Here is a 24,350-nt window from a genome sequence, read left to right on the forward strand (position 1 = left end):
TTCATGGTCCGATCCAGGTTCTTTATTCCAGGTTTTCCGGTTTTCCCGAGTTTCTTTTGGGGTAGCTGATTCTCGTTTGGGCTGGCTTCATAAACAGCTTCAGGATTCAGTCTCGGGTTGCTGGATTGTTCCTGGCCAAACACCCTGTCTGTATCCCTTCTCTTCACTTTCCGCCTGGAGCCTTGCCTCACCTCGACTGCAGCCTTGCCTCGCCTTGCCTCGCCTGGAGCCTAGCCTTGCCTCGCCTTGCCTCGCCTGGAGCTTTGCCTCGCCTTCCCTCACCTTGTCTCGCCTGGAGCTTTGCCTCGCCTCGCCTTGCCTCGCCTGGAGCTATGCCTCGCCTCGCCTTGCCTCACCTTGTCTCGCCTGGAGCTTTGCCTCGCCACGCCTTGCCTCGCCTGGAGCCTAGCCTTGCCTCGCCTTGCCTCACCTTGTCTCGCCTGGAGCTTTGCCTCGCCTTGTCTTGCCTCGCCTGGAGCTATGCCTCGCCTCGCCTTGCCTCGCCTGGAGCCTAGCCTTGCCTCGCCTTGCCTCGCCTGGAGCTTTGCCTCGCCTTCCCTCACCTTGTCTCGCCTGGAGCTTTGCCTCGCCTCGCCTTGCCTCGCCTGGAGCTATGCCTCGCCTCGCCTTGCCTCACCTTGTCTCGCCTGGAGCTTTGCCTCGCCTCGCCTTGCCTCGCCTGGAGCCTAGCCTTGCCTCGCCTTGCCTCACCTTGTCTCGCCTGGAGCTTTGCCTCGCCTTGCCTTGCCTCGCCTGCAGCCTTGCCTCGCCTTGCCTCGCCTGCAGCCTCGCCTTGCCTCGCCTTGCCTTGCCTCGCCTGAAGCTTTGCCTCGCCTTGCCTTGCCTCACCTGGAGCCTTGCCTCGCCTTGCCTCGCCTGCAGCCTCGCCTTGCCTCGCCTGCAACCTCGCCTTGCCTCGCCTGGAGCCTTGGCTCGCCTGCAGTCTTGCCTCGCCTTGCCTCGCCTGGAGTTTTGCCTTGCCTCGCCTTGCCTCACCTGGAGCCACGCCTGCAGCCTTGCCTCGCCTTGCTCGCCTTGCCTCGCCTGGAGTTTTGCCTTGCCTCGACTAGAGCCTTGCGCTGTATTGCCTCGCCTTGCTCGCCTTGCCTCGCCTGGAGTTTTGCCTTGCCTCCACTAGAGCCTTGCGCTGTATTGCCTTGCCTGTAACCCTTGCCTTCACTGCTATCAAGTTCAACCACCAGAGCAAGATAAGGAACTGTCTTTTGTTGTTTAGAACTGTCTCGGTGTCAACGCCTTCTCTAGGTAGGTTCGGCCGTCTGCTGCTACCTTGTGTGGGAACCGTCCCGTCGTATTCTGCATGCTGTGTAATTAGTCCAGGCCCTACGTCCTGTTTCCAAGGAGGGGTCCCGGCTCTGTGTTCCATGTTCCTGTCTCTTCCTCAACTAAGTCAAGGCTCCGGGGTTTTGTTCAGTCCTTGCCACGTCCAACTACCTTGTCCTGTCCAAGCCACGGTTTTGTGTTCTCGTCTTGCCCAATCGCCTCGCCCAGCCCAACAGTACCTTGCCCAGCCCGGTACTGGGGTTCCCTCGTCCTGTGTTGGGGTTCCCTTGTCTTGTCCAAGAGTCTCACGTCCAGTCCTGTTGCATCTCCTCGTCCTGTAGCCACGTCTTGTCCTCGCCTGGTTTTGGAGTCCGAGCCCGAGTCAAGACCCAGGTTCTGGGTCCTTGTCCAGTCTCTGGCTCGGAGTCCAAGCCCAGGCTCTTAGTTCCCAATTCCATGTCCTGGTTCCGCTATCCTAGTCAAGTCCTAGCCCAGGCCCGGAATCCTTGTCTCGTCCAGGACCTGTGGAATGTCCAGCGTCCTTTCTTCCTCACTTCCCTTGCTTCCTTCTCACGCCTAGTCCTGTTCCTGATAGTTCAGTGTCTGTGTCTTGCATTTATTTGGGTCCGCTCCCAGCGCCTTCCTTATGACCATTCTTGCGCTCTTTGGCACGTAGCACAGGCCGCTATCACGAGATTACTACCCCGACTGTGACGTCAATGAGTATATGTCGTCATCACAGTTCTCATACTAAAGATAGTTTAATGCTGGAGACAATGAACTTTCTGATATAATGTTTATAAATGATGTATTGATTTTTTCTGCTCCAACATCTTGTCCTACTGAGGAAATTAAAAATATTGTGAAAGCTGCAGAAAGTTACCTTGCTGCAACTGGTGTTCCGTAGGAGCTGTAATTGAAGCTCTGATGGGTGGGGTATTTGTACCCCAGTCTACTTGTGAAAGTACTTAATGGGATTAAAAATATTGCTGGGGAATGGTGAAGCCTGATTTCTCACTGTCAAGACTTCAAGAAGTTATTTCTGAGTTGTCAGATTCTTCCGATGTTGTATGCATTCAGAAAACCTGGTTATTTGCAGATTTTATGTTTTTTTTTCGGTGCAGGATTTTATTGTTGTCAGGCATGACAGGTTAGTTGGTAAAGGGGTTTTGCTGCCAGTTTGAAAGGAAAGGAGCAGGGTATAGAGTTGTGAATGTCAATGAAAGGTATGTAGCATTTGCAGTAGAAATATTTCATTCAACAGGTAGATGTATTAAAGTGGCTATTTTTCACAACTTGTAGAAAATGTCAGTAGTTGTTCTTATTCTGAAACCAGGGAGCTCTCGGTCAGAATTTTCTAGGTATAAGCCGATATCCTTAATGTCTTTTGTATGGGAAGAGAGAGGCGATAGATCAGTTTGTAAGAGTGGATTTCGGGAGGGTAGAATGACATTGGATTCAATATTCTAACCGGAAGATGACATAAGGAACGTACTGTTGATAACAATGTTGTAATAACAGTATTTGTTGATATTGAAAATGTATAGATCTATGGAAGGAAGGACTTTAGATTATGTTAGGGTAACTAGGAGAGGGGGAAGATTGTATTATTTCTTTCTGAAGGTCTATGCAGGTAATGGTGCGAGTTACATTCGTGTTTCTATGAGATAGAGAATGACACTACTGTATTTGTATTCGTTCATTGTTTAATATTCTGGTTACTAATTTTTCTCTGAGATAAGTACTGGCGTGGGTAAATTACTATGAACAGATGAAGGAGCTTTCCGGATTAGAAGTAGACATTTAATTATTAGTGGCTGCAATTAGCAACTGATAAGTTTGAACTGTAGGCAAATAGATGAAGAATTCAGCTTCCAGTGGCGAAAAACAAGCTAAGTGGTTTTACAAACAGGATTAATAAACCTGCACCTCGGTTGAAATTATATGTTCGAACTCTTGAAGACGAGTCAATGGTAAGATTTCTAGTCTTGTGGATGGAAGATAAGTTGAGTTTGAAGCATTATATCAGTAAAATAACTAATAAATATTAAGGAGCAGTACATATTCAGAGGTGTCTATTTGATATTCTGGAGTGTTGCATGAAAATCTCTGACCATTTTAATTTGTTTAATTCGATCTGTTCTTGATTATGGCTGGAGCATGGACTGAACACACTGTGGCTGCCTCTGGCTCCAGCTCAGGAATTGGCTTTATTAATGAACTGAAGCACAGAGGAGACCGGATATATCAACATGCTGATTACCTGCTCCCTGAACTTTGACTGAGTCACCGCGTAAATAAATGTGTTCGTGCAGCAACTGAAATTCCTCAGCAAATACCCGGCGGAGATAAAGATCCATTCAGAATCATTGAAATTGAACCCCTTTCCTCTCACTTGATAATATATGAAATTTACAACCGTCGTCATCCACAGGAGGATGAAGTTGCCAGAGATGGTGAAGAGTAAAACCACTGACCTCCTCCTGCTCCCAATCTCCGGGTCACTGCGGTTCTCTCCCTTATTCTGAGCCCTCAGCCTCTTACGGACCCGACTGGCCACTAAAATGTGCCTGACTGTCAGAGCGTTGAGCAGCAGGATCCCACCGAAAGGGATGAAGGGATTTAAAACTGTATCAAGCCAGCCGTATCCTACCCACCCGGGGTCAGTGAAATAATTGTCAATGTATGTACAGAACCACGGTACATTGTCGATGATCACCCAGGGTTCCCGTATGAAGTAACGAGGAATGTTTTTCAGACAGAACAGTACGCCCATTGTTGTTAGAACCACAACCGCGGTTTTCCCGGTGCAATATTTTGTTTTCAGCTTTTGGCAGCAAATGGCGACAAACCGATCAAAGGTGAAAGTGACGGTAAACCAGACAGAGCAGTCTGTGGCTGTGTACTTCAGTACGTTGACAACACTGCACACAGGTGTGATGCTCAGAAAACTCCACGGGAAGTAATACCCCTTTATTCGATACAGAAGGACCTCGGTGACAACGGCCAGTAGATCCGCCGCTGCCATGCCCACCAGGTAGCGAGTAGTGCAGGAAGAGAGGCCGCACTTTCCCCGGGATAGGATCACAATCGCCACTAAATTCACTGGAGATGGAGGTAGAGGGAAAGAGGGTTAGGACTGTGAGCACTACTGAACACATTCCTGAGAATTAACACGTGATTGGGTTTCAACTAAACATCAAGAGTGCTAGAGTCTGTGAACGGCTGCTAATCTAACATCAGACACCAGTCACGCTGTCGCTGACCTTTCTTTTTCACTGTGGCGATAAAACGAGCCGCATGAACAACAAGGATCGGCGCTATTCCCGATTCCAGTCCCTGATGGGGCCGGTTTCACTGATTTAATCATTACTGACCAGTTCTCTGCAGATTCATCATCTGATGGGGCTGAAGGGGGATACAGAGGGGAGCAACGTACACAAAATACTGGAGTAACACAGCAGGACAGGCAGCATCCATGAAATTTAACGAACTTTCGTATCGGGCAGGACTTTTCTGCAGGACAAGCGTGCCCCAATTTACAACAGGTCTCAGAGTGAAAGCGCTAACAATTTAATGACTTCAGACCCAGTGGCTCCGTTAATTGGATTGATTCTACAGCTCAGTTCAATTTGATATCACACGGCAGCGGTCCGTGGTCACTAGTTCAGGTGATCAGACGCAATTATTGACCAACAGGAAGTGTGATCCGACGGTGACAGAATTCACAGGAAGACTTGAAAAAGAGGACCAGGGGTTCTCTCTGATCAATACCTCAGAAACAGAAAACTTACAAATGTAAACCCCTCCCAGTCACTTTCCTGGACAGCTGCCTGTCCCCGGCACTGGGGAAACTCTGGAAAAGATCCATAAACCCTCCCAATTACCCCTTCCCGGAGAGCTGCCTGCCCCGGCACTGGAACATGTCTCTAGAAAGTCCCATTAAAATACTCCCAGTCTCACCTTCCCAGAGAGCTGCCCGTTCCCAGCACTGAGACAACTTTTGTCAAAGTCACATTAACAATCCCCTAGTCACCCCTTCCCGGAGAGCTGCCTGCCCCGGCACTGGAACAGGTCTCTAGAAAGTCCCATTAAAATCCTCCCAGACTCACCTTCCCAGAGAGCTGCCCGTTCCCAGCACTGAGAAAACTTTTGGCAAAGCCACATTAACACTCCCCTAGTCACCTCTTCCCGGAGAGCTGCCTGTTCGCAGCACTGGGACAAATCTCCAGAAAGTTCCATTAAAACCGCTCCGGTCACACCTTCCCAGATAGTTGCCTGTCCATGGCACTGGAAGAAATCTCCATAAAGTCCCATTAAAACCCTCCCAGTCACACCTTCCCGGATAGTTACCAGTTCCCAGCACTGGGACAACTCTTGACAAAGTCACATTAAAACCCTCCCAGTCACCCCTTCCCGGATAGTTACCAGTTCCCAGCACTGGGACAACTCTTGACAAAGTCACATTAAAACTCTCCCAGTCACCCCTTCCCGGAACAGTGCCTGTCCCCAGCAGTGGACAAATCTGGACATGGTGTCATTGAAGACAACAAGTTCGCGTCGATCAAAGGAGTTAGAGGACAGACAGATATTTAGTTCCACGTCATTAAATCTGGAAAAATCAGAATGTTAAATTGACAGCATCGACATCTCTGTACAATATATTTGTAGAATGATCAAGTTGGAAGATTGTAAAATAATCATAAGCAGGTTCACACCGGTTAACACACAGAAATACCGAACATGAATTGCTCTGTTCACTCACCAGGAACTCCAATGACGGCAATAAACGCGTACAATATTTTCTCCACACCCTTGTACCTATCCAACATTGCAGATAATTCTTCCAGTGATTTCTCCCACTGCTGCTGGCGATCTCTCGGAATGAAATGTTGAAACAGCACTTGTCTGGGGTTTTCAATATCACCTAGCGAGTCCACTGGGACTGATTTCAGCAGAATTACAAATAAAGGTTCTTAAAATATCTAGCAAGCCTATTACATCAGACAGGAGCAATTCCTGCGGGGTCAGATTGCGATTAATTTAGTAAATTAATATTTAGAGCCTTTGTGTGAGTTAGTGCCACCAAACGTGACTGAACCTTCCGAGGGGTCTTACAATAAAATGTGTTTTCACTAAAAATATGTACTTCAATTGAACCATTTGTCAAATACCGAATATTTAAGTAAACTATGTCATTGGAGCTTGTGAGATTGCGTTAAATCACCTGCTTTTACCATTCTTCTCAAGAGTATAAATTCTTGATGCACTTTGTGCTTTTGGAACTCTACCGAGAGGGTCCCCAACAAAATGGCTATTTCTGATGATGAATAAAAACTTCTGTATCCACGGCAGTCTCTAATTTTCTCAGTGACTTAATCACAGTCAGGGTAACCACCCCTAACACAGCCATCAAGGTCAGCAGTCTAGTTGGGGTGTGAGTATGTTTTAGTGATATCAACCCGTATGTGTCAAAGGCGGAGAGCTGGAGAGATGGATGACAACGTGTTCTGTGTGTGTGCGCGCAAGCGTCTGTGTCTGTGTATATGTCTGTCTTCATGCACCCCAAATCTTGTGCACATCCTCAACTCAGCAGACACACCCAAATCTGTGTGCAACCCCAGATCTATGTGTACTTCGACATCCTTAAACACACAATCAACCCCCAAAGCATACAATATTCCAAATGTGGTCTCATCAACGTCTTATCCAACTCCAAAATAACACCCCATCTCCTGTACTCGGATTCATGAAGCCCAATGTGCCAAAACCTCTCTATACGATCGTATCTACCTGTGAAGCCACCTTCAAGTAATTATGAATCTGTGTTCCCAAATACCTCTATTCTATCGACTCCTCGGGACCCGGCTGCTCACCGTGTCTTCGAGCACCCCCAAATCAGTGCGCACCCCGAATCCAATATTTTGAATATGAAATAATGTTTCTTGAATTTCCAACAGTAAAGCCTAAATGGTGGCAACCAGTTCTGCTGTATTTTCTGAAAAATGGTTGACAGATCGTTTTTTTTAGCGTAACTGATAATTCAGGCACAAAATCAGGCACACCAACATGCCCAGTTAAATAATATTTTGATCTTTCTGTAAAAGTGGTAAACATATCATAATAATATTCATTAATATATTAATGTACAAAAGATTCCCAGGCATAACGGAATCGTCAGGAATCGTTGTGTCCTAAAATCCTAAAATGAAAGAAAAAAAGGTGGAGTTACTGAGAACGCGATAGTGGGACATATTGTACAATTCAGTAAATCCATAATTCAAACATGATCAGAAGCCTGACATCCAAAGCTAAAAACAATCTTCATGTGATGTTTCAACAGTGCTCCAACACACCTTTAATGGATGATCATTTCTTGCCCCCTCGAATTAAACCTCTATGTTAATATTAAGTTCAACTTCCTCAATTTCAACCAGAAAAGCCGAAACAAGCGACAACCTTACTGTTTCACAACACAATCTTAAATCCTGTGCTTGTATCACACCGAAACATTTTAAAGATGAAGATGAAACTGATCCATAAACCACTCAGACACAGTCAAGAACATATGTAATTAAACAAATATAAATGGTCAACAAAGATGATCTTGTAGCAACCCCAAAATACCCGCATAGACTCCGGAGAATATTTAATGTTCCTTTACATTTATCAGTTCTTTTGCAGATATGATGTTTTCATGTCAGCTTATTATCCATCCACAATACTGAAAATCTTACCACTGACACGTATTCAGGAGTTTGACCATATAATCCTAAATCAAGTTCAGGTCTATTAATCCTGTTTATAAACCACATGACTTGTGTTTTTTGCCACAGAAAGCTTAAAACCCATCTATTTGCCGACTGCTCGACCTTATTATTTGCCAATTGTATCCTATACGCACTAAAATTGAAATTTCCAACTCTAATCCATAAAACCACATCATCTATATAGTAATTTCCACACCCCAGAACCTATCTCAGAATCAGATCATTATCATAAAGTCCTTCCTTCTATATATAACATCTAAATTTTTAATTAAAAAATACTGCTGTTACAACATCTATATTTAGCTGTGCTTTCCGAATATCATCTTCCAAAGATAAAACTGAACCCAGTGTTATTCTACCCTTCCTAAATCGCCTCTGATAAAATGTGAGGTCACCTCTTTTGTCCAAAGTATAACTCAAACACTAAATTAACAAACGTTAACCACACTGTCCTATGTCCGGAAGGATCAGACGAGGAGGTCCCAGGTTTTAGAATAGGCACGATTAGAGATAATTTCCATGAGGACGAAAGATGGTCAAACCTCCAAACACAATTCAGAAATTTTTATATTATCTCAAGAGAGTTGTCAGTCATATGTCTGCTCAAACAATAACAGATATCATCCTCTCCTGGAGACGCCAGACCTCCCAATCCCTTCCAATATTATCGCATTACGACCTCCAGAAAACCGTTCTCGCCATCTATTCCACTTTCCTCAGCACGTCCTGTGCCTTTTTTACTTATTCAGGTCACTCCGGGAGTAATACCTTTTTATACGTCTTTACTTTCCTGAACGCCATATTTCTCTCCCTAATTTTCTCTGCACTCTCCTCAGTCCACCATGGTACAGCCTTTCTCCGATTAATTCCGGTTGCAATGAGAGTCACTTCCAACGCAGTTTGCTGAATAACGTGACATAACCTTTCATTGTAAAAATATAGAACCAGCTCTCCCCGTACGAACGACTTCGGAGGTGGCGAGCTGGGGATTTTCCTATTGTGGCCAGCCAGGACATTTCCGGGATACCTGCCCTCAGCGGCCAGAAGGGAGGGCTCATCAGTGAAAAAATATAGCCCTGGTGAGCCAGATGTTACTCCCTTCAGCCCCCACAGACTCAGGAGCAGATGCTGGCTAGTGGAAATTACCAACGACAGTCTCTGACCCTATCCGCTCTGGTGGATTCCGGTGCCGAGGGCAGTCTGCTGGATGAAGACATAGCCTCTCAGGTTGGAATACCACGCGAGCCGCTAACAATCCCCCTGGAGGCCCGGGCCCAGGATGGAAAACAGCTTGCTCGGGTGACCCACTGTACGCCGCCCCTGACCTTGATCCTATCTGGCAACCATCGGGAGGAGGTACGACTCAGACTCATTCATTTCCCTCAAGCCCCAGTAGTTCTAGAGTATCCATGGCTGACTCAACTCAATCCCCACATCGACTGCTCTACCGGCAGGATAGCCAAATGGAGCCAGTCCTGCCACGCCAATTGTCTGCGGTCAGCCCCAACTCTCAGAGAAGCTACCGCGGCCCCGCCTGTCCCCGAACCCCTCAATTCGTCCCGAATCCCCACAGAATAACATGACCTGGGACCGGTATTCAGTAAACAACGGGCCCTTTCCCTGCCTCCGCACCGCCCATATGATTGTGCCATCGACTTTCCTCCCGGGGCCTCGATACCCACCAGTCGCCTTGTTAACCTATCCCGACCGGAGAGAGAGGCCATGGAGAAGTACATCGGTGAGTCCCTCGCGGCGGGCATTATCAGGCCTTCATCTTCCACCGTAGGCGCCGGTTCCTTCCTTGTAGAAAAGAAGGACGGGTCGCTCGTCCTTATATTGAATACAGATGCCTAAAGAGTATGACAGTTAAGAACAAGTACCCTTTACCCCTCATTAGTACAGCTTTTGATCCACTGCATGGAGCCACCATTTTCTCAAAGCTCGACCTTCGGAACGCATACCATCCAGTCAGGGTGAGGGAGGGGGCAAGTGGAAGACGGCCTTTAATACACCGCTGGGCCACTTAGAATAGTTGGTCATGCCGTTTGGCCTCACCAATGCTCCCGCCGTTTTTCAAGCCCTCATTAATGACGTACTGAGGGACCTTATTAATCGGTTCGTATTCGTTTACCTCGATGATATCCTGATATTTTCTAGCACCCGCCAAGAACCCGTTCACCATGTTCGTCAAGTTCTCCAGAGTCTATGGGAAAACCAATTATTTGTGAAGGCGGAGAAATGTGAGTTCCACGTTCATTCGGTCAGCTTCCTGGGTTATATCATCGAGAGCGGGCAGGTGAGAGCAGACCCTGAGAAGCTCCGGGCAGTGGAAAAATGGACCAAGCCCACGACCCGCAAACAACTTCAACGATTCGTGGGGTTTGCAAATTTCTTCAGCCAATTTATCAGGGACTACAGTGGAGTGGCGGCCCCCCTTACTCGGCTATCCTTGCCTACTACCCCTTTCTGTTAGGATTCTGAAGCTGACACGGCATGTACCGACCTGAAGAGGCGATTCACTACCCCTCCCATCCTTGTCCATCCGGACCCAGCCCGTCAATTCATTGTCGAGGTGGACGCCCATGACTTCGGGATAGGAACAGTCTGACCCAACGATCAAGTTCGGACAAAAAGCTTTACCCCTGCGCCTTCTATTCTCGCCGACTGTCCCCCGCTGAGCGGAATTACAACGTGGGGAATCGGGAACTCCTGGCCGTCAAATTCTCATTGGATGAATGGAGGCACTGGCTGGAGGGGGCAGAACAACCGTTTGTGGTATGGACTAATCATAAAAACCTGGGGTACATTCAGACCGCCATACGTTTCAACTCCCGCCAGGCCCGTTGTGTGTTATTTTTCGGACGGTTCAAGTTTTCCCTCACATACTGAGCAGGGTCCGAGAACGGGAAGCCGGACGCGCTCTCCCGCCAATACGACTCCAAGGAGGACACTTCCAGCCCAGGGACTATCCTCCCACCATCCTGCATGGTTGCCATCCTCACCTGGGAGATCGAGTGGAAAGTAAAAGAAGCCTAACGGGATGACCCTGACCCCGGCAATGGACCCGGCGATCGCCTGTATGTGCCCGTTTCCGTCAGGTCCCAGGTTCTTCAATGGGGCACACGTCTCGGATCGCCTGCCAACCCGGGAGTGATCGGGCGCCAGCGCTCCTGAAAAAACACTTTTGGTGGCCGGCCCTGGAGACGGATACCCGTTCCTATGTCTCGGCATGTTCCATCTGTGCCCGGGGAAAAGCCACCCGCGGGTTCACTTCGTCGTCTACTTGTCCCTAGTCGGCCCTGGTCACACATCGCCCGAGACTTCGTCACCGGTCTACCCCCTTCACATGGGAACACCACCGTACTCACCGTGGTAGACCCGTTCTACAAGTTGGTTCACTTTGTAGTCCTCCCTAACCTCCTTTCCTCTCAAGAAACCGCAGATCTTTTCGTCCGCCCCGTCCTCCGCCTCCACGGAATCCCCGTAGACATCGTCTCCGATCGAGGTCCCCAGTTCGTCTCGCAGGTATGGAAAGCCTTCTGTCAAGCCTTAGGTGCATCGGTCAGCCTGTCATCCAGCTTCCACCCCCAGACGAACGGGCAGACGGAACGGGTCAACCAAGATCTGGAGGCGACGCTGCGTTGTGTAACGGCAAACAACCCGTCGACCTGGAGCGACCACCTCCCGTGGGTTAAGTACGCCCACAAATCTCTAGTGAACTCGGCCATTGGAAGGTCTCCATTCTAGTGTTCCCTGGGCTACAGACCCCGGCTGTTCCCCGCGCAAGAAGAGGAGATTGCGGAACCGTCGATTCAAGACCGTTTCGATCGGTACCTTAAGGTGTGGAAAGAGACACGCACGATCCTACTCAGATCAGAAAAACGTAATAAGAAGACAACCGACCGACACCGGACTCCGGCGCCGGAGTACCAACCGGGGCAGATGGTGTGGCTTTCATCCAAGGACATCCCGCTGAAGAACGAGCATAGGAAACTCGCCCCTCGCCTCTTGGGACCATTCAAAGTCGAAAGTGTTATCAAACCCGCAGCGGTCTGCCTAAAATTGCCAAGATCCATGCGCATTAACCCGACCTTTCGTGTTTCCCAGTTAAAGCCGGTATCCGTCAGCCCCCTGTGTCCCCCGGCTGAGACTCCCCCACCTGTCGTTATCATCAACAACCATCCGGCATACACCGTCCGAAAACTACTGGATGTGCGACGTAGGGGCAGGGGTTTCCGATACCCGGTAGACTGGGGAGGGTACGGTCCAGAGAGTGTTCTTGGGTCCCCCGCTCCTTCATCCTAGACCCGTCCCTCGTCCACGATTTTCGGCAGGCCATCCAGACAGGCCTGGAGGATCGCCTGGAGGCTCCCGTTGAGGGAGGGATACAGTCATGGTCCCTTCTGGCAATCGCCCACCTGGCTACTTTCCTCAGAAATTTAGCCTCAATCACCTCGTTTAGTTCCCAATCATTCCCAGCTTCCATTAACCACAAACACCAGCTTTCCATCAGCAAATGCAGTATAAAAATCCTGTGATGACAACAAGGAGCTGCCAGTTCGTTAGTCGACTCCAGTGTGAGTAACCTCGTTTCATGGTTCTTAGGACTACCAATTGTTAGGTCTAGCATCGCTCCTGGATATCGACTCCACGCTCGCTACGTTAATAACGCCTCCCGACTCTGCCTCCACGCCCGTGTCCTGCACTTCCGTCCGTCCACCGCCACGCTCGTGTAACAATTTGCCCATTTCCAAATCTGTCTCTGTCCTTCCCCAGATTCCGAGCCTCTGCAGCACTACTTGCACCTTCACCTATCTTCATATCATCTGCAAGTTTGTCCAACAAAGGCAACAATTCTGTCATCCAAATCATTCTTTCTCTGTCTTGGAATTGTGTTCCTCGAAGAAATCCAACAGATTTGTTAGGCGAGATTTCCCTTTAAAGGAAGGCTAGCTCTCTTTGCCCTACTTTACCGTGTGGCTCCATGTGTCCAAAAGCTCGTTCTTTTTATTAACTTTTTATATTTCTACAACGCCACAAAAAACAGTAAAAAAGTGGTTTTTACAGTGCAAAACAAACGTATCAAATGTACTTTTCATAACAGTTAAGGAAAATCACCCATAGTAGAAACATATAAAGATAATAACCACACCACCCTCCCACTCCCCCAACTCCATGCAAACCTTACGATATACAGAAAAGTTAATCAAAAAAGAGGGATGATCCCTTAATCTAAACGGGAAATATGAAAGTATTCAAGACAAGCTCCCCACACCTTATTGGAACTTTATGTCCGAATTAAGCAGTGAATAATGAATATTTTCACGGTCTAAGCAGGATGTTATGTCTCTGAGTCATTGAGCATGAGTGGGTGGGGAAACATCTCTCCATCTGAGAAGGACTGCACGTCTGGCCAGAAGAGAGGCAAAAGACAATGTACGACGTTTAGTCGGACTAAGATACGTGATATGTATCATACCAATATGATAGGTTTCAAGTATACGGGATAAAGTTAAAAAGACATCTCTCCAGATTTTCTCCAAGCTAGGACAGGCCCAATACATATGAATAAGGGAAGCCCCGCCCCCTTTACACAGGCTGCAACAAGGACTAATATCAGGATAGGACCGCGATAATTTAGTTTTAGAAATATGAGCTCTGTGTACAATCTTGAAGTGTAAAAGGTAGTTCCTCTTTTTCAGCTTTCTATGCAGGATTTCACATTTCAAGACTGGCACAGAAAAGGCATTAGGTGCTTTGAAGATCTTTTCATAGACAATCGATTTGCAACTTCTGAACAACTGTCTGTAAAGTTCAACCTACCCAACCCTCATTCTTCAGATATCTCCAAATTAGAAATTTTATCAGCCCTTTAATACGAAACTTTCCTGAGACAACCAATAAAAAACTTGTGGAATTGTTTCTTCGTATGAACACATTGGGTAAAGTTTCAGTATCTACTATTCGAGATATGTTAGAGATTTTGAGGCGAGCCCCTTTTGACAAAATTATTACTGCCTGGAGCATGATTTAAATTTTCCTCTGTCCGACGAGGTCTGGGATTCAATTCTCAAGTCAGTTAATTCAACTTCTTTATGTGCTCGCCATTGCCTTTGACAGCTCGTTCTTAATACTGGGCTCCAACATTTCCCAATGCACACCAGATCCAGGCTAACTCACCTATAATTTTCTTTATCCAGGTGCTCTCATCTTCTTAAAGAGTGGAAGTGACCTTTTCAATATCCATTCGTCTTGAATGACATACTGATTCTTGAAAGATCATTACTAATGCCCCCATTTTCTTTTCAGCTAACACGCTCCGAACACTGGGGTGCAGTCTATCTGGTCGAGGCACCTTCAGACCTTCAAACATCCCTCACACTTTCTCTTTATTAACAGCAACAGTACTCATTCCCTAAACACTCTCACATTTTTGGCATATAGCTAGAATTTTAAACAGTGCGGACTGGCACAAAATGCTAATTAAATACCTTTACCATGTTTTTATCTCACATTTCTCTTCTCAGGTGTCATTTTCTAGGGGTCCAATATCCACTCTCGTTTCTCTTTTACTCTTTATATTGCTGAGTCGTCCTGAGTACTGTTGGCAAGTTTTCCCTCATATCTCATTTTCTCCGCTTTTGCCTTTGTAATTGTTTTCTTTGGATTATCAAATCCTTCTGAATACTCCAACATCCTGCTTATTTTTGCGCTATTGTATGCCCTCTCTTTCACTTTTATTCTGTCTTTGACTTCCCTTGTCAAATATAGTTACCTGATGCTCCCTGTATAATACTTCTTCATCTTTGAGATTTATCTACCTAATCTTCGTTGTTTTGCAGTCATCCCTGCTCGTGTCCCATTCCAATCTACTTTGGTCAGCTCCTCCTTCATGCCTCTGTAACTCCCTTTACAGCCCTCTACTACTGTCACATCAGACTTTATCTTCTCTCTCTCAAACTGGGGAGTGAATTCTATTAGTTTAAGATCACTGTTCCTTAAAATTTCTTTTACCTTAAGCTCCCTAATAATATCTGGTTCATTATACAAATTCCACTTCAGAATTGCCTTTCTCCCATTGGGCTCAACCACAGGCTGTATTAAAAAGCCAGCTCGGTGGCCTTCTACAAATTCCCTCTCTTGGTATGCTGCACCAACATGATTTTCCCAATCTATTAGCATATTGAAATCCCCCCATTCCGATCGTCACCTTGTTCTTTTTTTATCTCATGGTGTAATTTGTAACTTATTTTTATCCTGGCTACTATTTGGAGATCTGCATATAACTCCCATCAGGGTTCTTTTACACTTGCAGTTTCTTAACTCTACCAACAAAGATTCACCGTTTTCCAATCCTATGCTACCTCTATAAGAATTTCATTTCATTCCATTTTTTTTACCAACCGAGCCTTCCCATCCCCTCTGCCTGTCTGCCTGTCTTTTCAATACAAGGTGTATCCTTAGATGTTAAGTTTCAATCCAGGATTTCCTTTCCACCACAACTCAGTAATGCCAACAACGGTGTACCTGCCAAAATCTACATGTGCTACAACATCATCTACCTTATTACGTATACTGCTGCATTCAAATATGACAACTTCAGCCCTGTATTCATCAGCCTATTCGACACGTCCACAGGAACGTAAATAAGGTCTTTGATCTCGATGTCAGACCACACTCAGGGTATTGTCTGCATTTCTGCTGCTCCCACTCTGGGAAGGATGCGATTGCGCTGGATCGGAGGCTTCTGGATGCTGTTACTAGGATTGGGGGCCTTGGTTTAAAAGCAGAGAGTGGATAAGCTTGGGCTGTTTAGCTGTAGTGTAGCACGTTGAGGGATGACCCCTTATCGAAGTAAATAATCATAAAGGGGCTTAGATAAATTGAGTCTTTTTTTCCGACAAATGGGAGTACAGAACCAGAGGGCTCAGACTGAAATTGATAGGGGAAATTTTTATGAGGGATCTATGGGACAACATTCTCACAGACAGGGAGGTGGGCAGATGGAATTTGCTGTCAGATGCTGTAGAAACAGGTAAAAATAAAATATTTTAAATTAAATTTGGACTGGTACATAGTTAAGAAACGATTAGAGGGAAATTGGGCAAACACACACAAATGGGGGATGCTCAAGCAGACATATTAGTCTTGCAGATGCATGAAGTAGGCCGTGGATTCAAGATCCGTCAAACCCTTTCCAGATCATCCTCCTGATTAATCTCACCCTGGAGAGATTAAGTATGAGTTGATGCCTTCTGAACGTCCAAATATACAACATCCACCGCATCCTCTTTAACTATCCTACTTGTAATCTCCTCAAAGAATTCCAACAGGTTTGTCAGACGGAATTTTCCTTGAATGAAACCATGCTGACTTTGTACTAACTTGTCCTGTCTCATCAAGTACTCCATTATCTCATCCTTAATAACATCCTTTATATTCTTCCCAACGACAGAGTTGAGGCTAAATAGTCTATGATTTGCTTTCTCTACCTTTCTCCTTACTTAAACAGCAGAGTGCCATTTGCAATTTTCCAGTCCTCTCCCCTGATGCCGGAGTCCAATGGTTGTTTAAGATCATTGCTAATGCCTCCACAATGTCTATCTCTATCTCTTTCAGAACACTAGGGTGCAGTTTATCTGGTCCGTGTGACATATGCACCTTTAGGTCTTTCTGATATTGGGACCTTCTCCATTGTAATGTAATTGCATTCAATTCTCTTCCCTCGCACTCTTTAACATCTGGCACAGTGCTAGTTTCTTCCACAGTGAAGACTGATGCAAAATACTCAATTAATTCATCTGCCATCTCTTTGTTCCCGTTATTATATTTCCGACCGCATTTTCTAGCGGTACTATATTCACTCTCATCTCTTTTTTTTTACATAGTTGGAAATTACATTTACTATCTATCTTGATATTGTTTGCTAGCTTGCTTTACAAAGACAGGTGTGTAAAAAAGGGCCCGAAGGATCACGCGACAGCTAAGTCACCCCAGCCACAAACTGGTCCAGCTGCTGCCATCTAGAAGGCGGTACCGCAGCATAAAAGCCAGGACCAGCAGACTCTGAGTCAGCTTCTTCCACCAGGCTATCAGACTGCTTAACTCACGCTGACACAACGGTATTTCTATATTATATTAAATATCCTGTTGTACAAGCTATTTTTATATAAATTGCACATCACACATTTAGACGAATACGTAATGTAAAGATTTCTTTACTCCAGATGTATCGGAAGGATTAATGTCATGAAGTAAATACAATTCAATTCAATTGCATATTTAATTTTTCCCCTCCCAATGTTAGTTACTATCCACTTTAATATTGTTTGCTATCTTGCCTTCATGTCTATTTTTCCCAATGATTCTTTCAGCTGTTTTCTGTAGATGTTTTAAGTCTTCCCAATCCTGTCTTCCTACTAATTTGAGTTTAGCTGTATGCCCTCCCTTTTGCTTTTACATGACCTTGTATTCACTTGTCAGCCACGGCTGTACTATTTCGCCATTTGAGTATTTATTTATTTTTGGAATACATCTATCCTTCACCTTTCTCATTTTCGAGGAACTGGCACCATTTCTGCTCCACTGTCATCTCTGCCAGCTTCTTCTTCCAGCTTACTTTGGCCATCTCCTCTCTCAGACCACTGCAATTTCCTTTACTCCTCTGAAGTACTACAACATCAGACTTTACTTTTTCCTGATCAAATCTCAAGTTGAATGCAGTTGTGTTGTGAGCACTGCCTCCTGAGGGTTTTTTTTTATATGTTTATCTCCCAAATCAGCTCCTGTTCAATACATAACACCAAATCCAAGAGGGCCGATCCTTATTAGGCTCAACGAGAAACTGTTCCAAAAAGCCATCAAGTAGCAATCAACAAGTTCACTTTCTTGAGATCCATTACCAATGCGACTTTTCAACCGGTAGGGCCTCATCTGTCACTGGCAATCCCTGGACATCCTCATTCATCCTGTAAATATTAAACTTCTGGTTATAAATTGCATTTCTGAACTATTCGACAAATCCATACTGGGTTTCAATAAAGAGCATGTACTACCTCATGTTCCGAGGAGCTTTCTCTGGAAATAAATAATAACTCAAATCTGATTAGACATGGATTCACTGTCCACATCCTGAATTTCATCCAAATCATTACAAGGTGTTGAAAATTCCAACTCCTGTAGCCACTCAAATACACATGGACAATACAAAATCACAGGGTACATTACAAAGAATGTTTCTATAAATTAGACAATTACTGATAGGTTGGAACTTTCAGGAAAGACACGACAGGTTGTGCATTTTCAACTGGATATGATGTCAGGGTGATAAGATGGAGATATTTAAGATCTGTGATGGATTTGATTGTCTGCAGGTGGAGTAAGTACCTCTATTTATGGGGAGACCTGTGGGAAGATGAAATTCCAGTTGGATTTTAATAAATCCCAGAAGAAGTTTGGAGAAGAGGATGTGGAACTCATTGCCACAAGAGTGGTTGAATTGGAACAGCAAAGATTGAATGTAATAGGGAAGCTGGACAAACACATGAGGGACCAATGAGTTCAGGGCACTGTTTCTGGGTGTGATGAGTAGGTAGGAGGAGGCTTTTGAAGCAGCACTATTGATAGAAGTTGGGCCGAATGGCCTGGTTATTATGGAGCATGGAACATAATCCCATTTGAAACTCATAAAAAGTAAAGACAGTGCAAGTTTCCCAAAGCTGATGGAAATCCGTATAAAGGGTAAGACTGACTTCACAGAGAGACTGTCCCACTCACCGCGCCAGACACACTCACAGCCTGTGACTGGAAATGGGTGTTAATGTTAGCTTTAAAGGTTAGTTAATGTGGTAATTAAGAACGCATTCAGCAACTCTGTGTTATGATCAGAGTAAATCATTTCAGAGAAAATTGCATTCTATCATAGAAACATAGAAAATTGGTGCAGGAACAATTGTTTCCTGTGGCAGAGAATTCCACGGGTCCACCACTATCCATGGATGTAGAGAAGTTGTGCAAGTCCAGTTTTGGAACAACAACCCTGAATAGTTGCATTAATCATCTGGAGAGAAAAATGTTTACTGCCATTTGTAGATTCTGTGTGTAGGAGTAACGCGTCTGTTTTCTGTCTGCATTGTATTCTGTGTTGCGTGTTTATTATGGTAACTAGTCACGTGAGTGGGGGTACGATAAAAGGTAAGGGAGTAAGTTACGTACAGTATTTGTGTTTTGTTCTGGGCAGTTTTGAGCTGGGGACGGATGGATGTCGTATCTTTCCTTGACTGTTTCATTGCTGCTTTATTTACCACTAATTATGCTTAAGTTTCATCTCTTCAGGACTGTATGTTGCTAATAAAATATCGAATACATACCTTAGACATTTTGGAACGTCATTATTAGAGCGATTGGAGGGCACGTCATACAACTATAAAAATCTGTGTGAGTTAGCAGCAGTGCCAGTTGATTTGCTGGAATTGGCTGCTCTGCAGTGTTTATTTCAAATATACCACTGTTTATTTAGTTCCCATTGACTGAAGCAAATTGAAATATAATCTCTCACTTTGAGAAATATCACACTGTCTATTTGATCCATCTGTACCTTTAACTTTGTGATATTCTCCTCAATAAATTTTATATTCTCCTGATTCTCTCGAAGATTTTTCTTCACGGATTTAGAATCCTCTCATCTTCATTTCTCAGATTCCTGAACAAGCTCTGCTCTTTCTCAGTGATACTCTGGCGCAGTTCAGCAAACTGGGATGTGATGTGGGACTACTCCTGTCAAAGGAAAGGTGAAGATTAGTTTGTATTTTCCTATTGCATTAATATGCCCATTCGGTCCATTAAAGTCCATGCTAGTTCTCAGAGCATTCTTGTATACCCCATTCCCTCAAGTTTTTTTTCTGAAACCTGTTCTTCCCCCATTGACACATTAACTCCCATCTGATTCACAATCACCCTCCTCCATCATTAACGTGTTAATTGTAAATAACTATTCATCCAGCATCCCCACACAGACAACACCAGAGGTTCAGGATCGAACTCAGGTTACTGGTGCTGCGATACTCTGCTATTCAGAATTAAATAGAGCAAAACTCGACAGTAATATCAGATAGGCCGCTCAGGAAGCCTCACCCGAACTCCCGAAATCTTCTCTTTCTGTAGCTTTTTCTTTTCCTGGAAGTCTGATTTCGTTTTTGTGAGAGAGTCTAAGGAAGATTTCAGCTGATCCTGGAAGTCAGAGAGCGAAGGAAATAGAAACAAAGATGCAACAAAAGAAACAGGTGAACAAACCCGATTATTGCACAAGATACCGGAGAAACTCAGTGAGTCAGGCAGGATCTGTGCAAGGGAAATAAACAGTCAGTGTTTCAGGAGGAGACCCTTCATCAGGACTGGGAAGGAATGGGACAGAAGCCAGAAGAAAACAATGGGGATGAGAACCAGCTGTCCGGTGACGGGTGAGACAACCTGAGGGGGAAGGCGATAAAGTGAGAAACTGAGAGGGGACATGTGGAAGTGGTAAAGAGCTGAAGAAGAAGGAATCTAGTCCGAAAGGACAATCGGCCATGGAAAAACCTGGAGGGATTGGAGCTGATTTGGGGCCTGAATAGTGGCGAGGGGGGACGTGTAGGAGTCAGATGTAGCAATTGTCCTCTTTTCATGCATTAGTCCCGGGAGGTAGATCAGTAGAAGGGAGCGAGTGGATAAGGGAGTTACTTAGAAAGAGATCCCTACAGAGAGCGGAGGGCTGTGGGGAGGTCGTGGGAGAGATGTGTTTGGTGGTAGAATCCCGTTCGAGATAGCGAGGGATGCGGAGAATGGCTTCTTGATTATGGAGGTTAGTGTGGCGATAGGTAGGATAATGGACGAATAGACTGAGGAGAACAGTGAGGAGGATTGCGGATAAGTGAGTTACGTAGACAGCGATAACTACCGAGAGCGCAAAGTTGTAAGGAGGGGGCGAAGTGGGCTGTGGGTGGAAAAGATGTGATTGGTGGTAGAATCCTGTTCGAGGTAGTGAAAGTTGCAAAGAATTGGTTATGGAGGCTCGTGTGGCGTTAGGTAGGATAACGGAGGATTGAGTATCAAATTCTGGTTAGTTTTACCTTGTAGATTTTAACAGCTTCTTTAATCGGCATGAAGCGTGCTCTCTGTGTTCCTGCGCATCTCAACAGATCAGACAGATCAGTGTCTTGTCCGTTTCACAAAGCAGCTTCAGTTCTTCCTCATGTTCCTCACAATGAAGTTTACTTTCCTTCCCTTTCAGATTCAGGTTTAGATTTCGAGCTTTTTCGGTCAGATTTGCTAAGGCCCGATTGACCCTGAGGGTGCGGTCAGCAAACACCTCTCTACATTCCGGGTAGGAGTTTCTCTCCTCCCTTTCCCAGCGACGTGTGATACAAGAGCGACAGAAGTTGTGTCTGCACTCCAGCATACCCGGATCGGTGAAGAAATCCAGGCAAATGCAACATATTACCTCCCCGGTTAAATTCTCGACCGGTCCTTTGGAAGCCATGTTAATTCCCAGCATTTCCTGAATCAGAATCCTTACACTTTCTGGGAGCTGCTGATGTCCTGCAGTACCACGATCGTCCACTACACGCGCTGCAGTCTCAGGGAATTATGTGTTCAGTGGGGAGGAATCGTTCTAATTTCCTCAGAGTGGGATCAGAAACACATTAAGCAGATCGGAAATTAAAACTAGGACATGGATTGCCCAAGCCCGGCAGTGAAAGGAGGAGGGTCGGGCTAAGGGGCGAACAAACCTATCCCGGTAAAACCCAGTCCGACAGAAACGTCAGCTGAATCACTAAAATCCTCATCTCTGGGATCAGAAGGACCTTCCCCTGGAAGACGAATGAAGTCGTGTGGTGAAAGGAGAAGCCACAGGGCCGATCAACCCCCTGCCCCGGACAGGGGAATCTGACGAGCTGCTTTGGCCGCCTGTGCCCCAGTAGGCGTGATGGGCTAAAGAAGAAGCAGAACAGAAATGAAGCCGGAGAGAAGAGCCTGGTTCAGTCTCGGACAGGACTGAAAGGGGCAAGTTCTGACAAGAGAGACAGAGGAGCCTGCAGATGCTGGAATCTCGATTACGAAACATGATGCTGGAGGAACTGCGCGGGTCAGGCAGCATCTGAGGAGAGAAATGTACAATCGACTTTCCATCCCGACCTTCGATTGTCTTAACCCGGAATGTCGATTGTCTTTTTCCTTCGACAGATGCTGCCTGGTCCAGTGAATCCTCCAGTAGTTCGTTTTTAATTTTCTCGCGGTCAAAATGGAATCGGATCAGGGTGTAAATCGGTTGTAAATATTGAAAGCAGCTATTAAATCAGTTCATGCCATTGAACTGGGGATGTGGAGAGAATACTGTGCTGTGAGGAGACAGATGCAGTGCTGATGACCGACCTGTGGCTGCAGGGAAAAGCACAGGACCGGACATTCCATGTCACAGAGAGAAAACAGTTTTATTTTCGGTGAAGTCCTGATTTCAACTGCCCTTCGTGTGACAAACTTCTTGACTTAACCCGTGTCCATCCCGGCTCCAATGAAAGGCTTCATTCTGAACACCTCCCAGAGAATGATTTTTTTAATGAACTAAACGTTTTTCAACATAAGGATGTTTACAAGGATAAACCGGGCAGTGCCTTTAGCTGATGCCTCTACATTCTTTGTCGCTGCGGTATTTTTTTTTTTTGTTCTTTTACATTCGTTAAAGCCGATAAGACTGATGTTGTCGTTCTTGTGGCCCCCTGGGATGGTTCACTACTACCATAATTGAGAGGGTCCCTCAGCCAACCCGGATCCTCCCTGTTTAGTAGCAGAGGAAATCTATAGTTTCAATTATACCCCTGCAGCCTGGAATGTGCCAGTTGACAGCATTCCTGTGTGACAGGGGTTTCCAACAATTTTTATGCCATGGACAAATGCAATTAACCGTGGAAACCAGGTAGATAATCCTTGCTCTGCCGACATCTCGATGTGATGGCAGAACAACGGGTGTCGGGTATCTTTCCCCGAGTTGATGATCTTCCAGCAGCACTTGATGTCCGTTTTCCTGTGCGTCCTGGGAACAGCCCGAAGATCAGTGAGCCTTCTGTCACGTAGCTGCTGTGGCACAGGCCCTTGTACCTTTCTCTACATATCTTCGCCAGTTCACAGTCCGCAAAGAGGTGATTAACCGTCTCGTCTCCACTGCAGTAATCTCGGGGCAGCGCGCTGTGAGAGTAATCTCAGGCATGCAGCAAGTATTAGGCTGCGGGGGCCCCTCTCGCCGCCAGGCAGGTAAGATCCTGGTGCCTGCTTGTGAGATCTGCTGAGGAGGCATTCTGCCGGATGGTCTGGACTGTCTGCTCAGGGAACCACTCCACTGTGTCCATCCAGTCCTTCTCCTGAAGTAACTGTAGGATATTTCGTGTCTGTTGTTCTTGGGGTCAAAGCTGCTGGTCTGAAAGAACGGTGACCAACTTCATTAACAGGGGGTTCACATCGAGAGCTCGATGAACACCCTCTTGATTAACCTACTCAAGGTATTGGATTCGGCCCAGTACGTCGCGGGTGGTGCCCTCCCGACAAGTGAGCACATCGACATGAAACTCTATCGTAGCAAAGCATCATCCATCATCGGAGATGCTCACTAACCAGGTCATGCTCTTTTCTCTGCGCTGTAATCAGGCAGAAGGCACAAGAGCCTCAGAAATCGCAACACCAGGTTCAGCAACAGTTACTACCCGTCCACATACAAACACACATAGCTTGGCTCAGACATACAACACTCCAACATACCTCCCTTTGTGACACCCTGCTTGCTCCGTGCCCACCGATATGAAGCTCAAACTGTTGCAACATCTGCCCTTTAAGTTAATGTCTGAGGATATTGTCTCTGTTCGCTGTTTGAGTTCTATATTAAATGAAGAGCATTGAATGGGAAGGTAGGTTTGAATACAAGAATAACGCTCTCCTCTGAAGGTATATGTGTCACAACGCCGGATTCGTCAGCGCAGCAGTTAAGGCCATTGCGCTTGTGAATTTGCAAGTTTCAGGTAATTATTATTTAATCGTGATAGTATTTAACTACATTCTTGACGTCGTCGTGCTTGTCGAGACTTGGACAGAGCATTGCAATGCTTCGCTGCTGTTTAACATTCGGCCTTCCCCGAGCCAGTGGACTTTCAAAATCAACTGACTCTGAAGACCAGCAGTATTCTTTTAATGTTTAGATATTCTTTTCATCCGCAGTATAAGCTTCGCTTTCCCTTAGAGAGTTTTAGTTAACGGCCCTGTTTAGCCTAGTGTTTA

The sequence above is a fragment of the Hypanus sabinus genome, chromosome 1 (assembly GCF_030144855.1).
Source record: "Hypanus sabinus isolate sHypSab1 chromosome 1, sHypSab1.hap1, whole genome shotgun sequence".
In the NCBI taxonomy this organism is placed as follows: Eukaryota; Metazoa; Chordata; class Chondrichthyes; order Myliobatiformes; family Dasyatidae; genus Hypanus; species Hypanus sabinus.